Source organism: Saccostrea cucullata, unplaced genomic scaffold (genome assembly GCF_032062105.1).
Source record: "Saccostrea cucullata isolate Sc308-1 unplaced genomic scaffold, CSIRO_AGI_Scuc_v1 ctg828, whole genome shotgun sequence".
NCBI lineage: Eukaryota > Metazoa > Mollusca > Bivalvia > Ostreida > Ostreidae > Saccostrea > Saccostrea cuccullata.
The window spans coordinates 8,828-10,291 of record NW_026941379.1 but is presented as its reverse complement, the minus strand read 5'-3'; positions in this window follow the sequence as shown (position 1 = coordinate 10,291).

Genomic DNA, 1,464 nt, shown 5'->3' with positions numbered 1-1,464 from the left:
AACAAACAAAAAAGCATTTTATTGTTTAAATAAACAAATTAACTAATACCGTTTTTCTTAGTTAATATTTTTAACTGACATATTAGTTATCGGATGATTTCGTCACTAAATTAAAGGACGTCAAACCCCACACGTACAGTCACAGGCGCGGATGCAAGTTTTGCGTTAGAAATGGGGAGGATTAGTTCAATTTTTTCTATGTACTTACTGTATTAAATTTCTTTGTAGAAAAAAATAATTTATTTCTTTATCATTACATTTATTAATTCTAACATTGAAGTGAATCCTCGACCACAAGCTTTTACATGCAGTACTTAGAATCTAAGTTTCACGGGTGAGAAAAACTGAATTGGATTCCGTTTATGTCCGTATAATTCAGTAAGTTCAAGGGGAGCCGGAGTGCAACACCGTGGACAAGCTTTCTCGTGATAAATATACAGATTAAATCATAAATGGATAAGTAAAAAACCTTTTTGTGTAAAGATAAAATTTGCAATTGTAAAAGTTATAGGATTTCGTTTATGTCCGTATACTTCAGTAAGTTCAATGGGAGCCGGAGTGCAACGCCGTGGACAAGCTATCTCGTGAAAAATATATGGATTAAATCATAAATTTACGAAAGCCTACAAGGGTCAAATTAGAAAATGAAGAAAAAAAAATTAAGTCGTAATAACGACTTTTTATCTCGTAATAACGACTTTTTAAAGTCGTAATAACGACTTTTTATCTCGTTATTACGACTTTTTATCTCGTTATAACGACTTTCTTAAGTCGTAATAACGACTTTTTATCTCGTTATTACGACTTTTTTTCTCGTAATAACGACTTTATTAAGTCGTAATAACGACTTTTTATCTCGTTATAACGACTTTCTTAAGTCGTAATAACGACTTTCTTAAGTCGTAATAACGACTTTTTATCTCGTTATTACGACTTTTTATCTCGTAATAACGACCTTTTATCTCGTTATTACGACTTTTTATCTCGTAATAACGACTTTATTAAGTCGTAATAACGAGATAAAAAGTCGTAATTACGACTTTCTTAAGTCGTAATAACGACTTTTTATCTCGTAATTATGATTTTTTTAAGTAAGATTATTTTTAATAATTTGATATTTTTTACCTTTCCGTATTATGGAAACTTATGACTGCGCCTCGTGAAGTTGATTTATACATCAAACTGACGAAAGAAAATGAGCATCATCTGCTTATCAGGCATGTTGCAGGGTGGGGTGGAGGCTTCCCCAGTATTTTCTCAAACATAACTTTCCTGCTGATGAAAAAGTTTAATGCCGCCCCAACACTTTTTGTTGCAATATAGCCAAATACAAATAAGGGTGATGTGGTAGTTTAATTCAAATCTGGCACATAAAAGAAGTTGTCAATATATGGTAATTTGGTTATATATAAATAGCATAGACTTTCACGTTGATATTTTTGAAAGTTTTTGTCTGTGAACGAG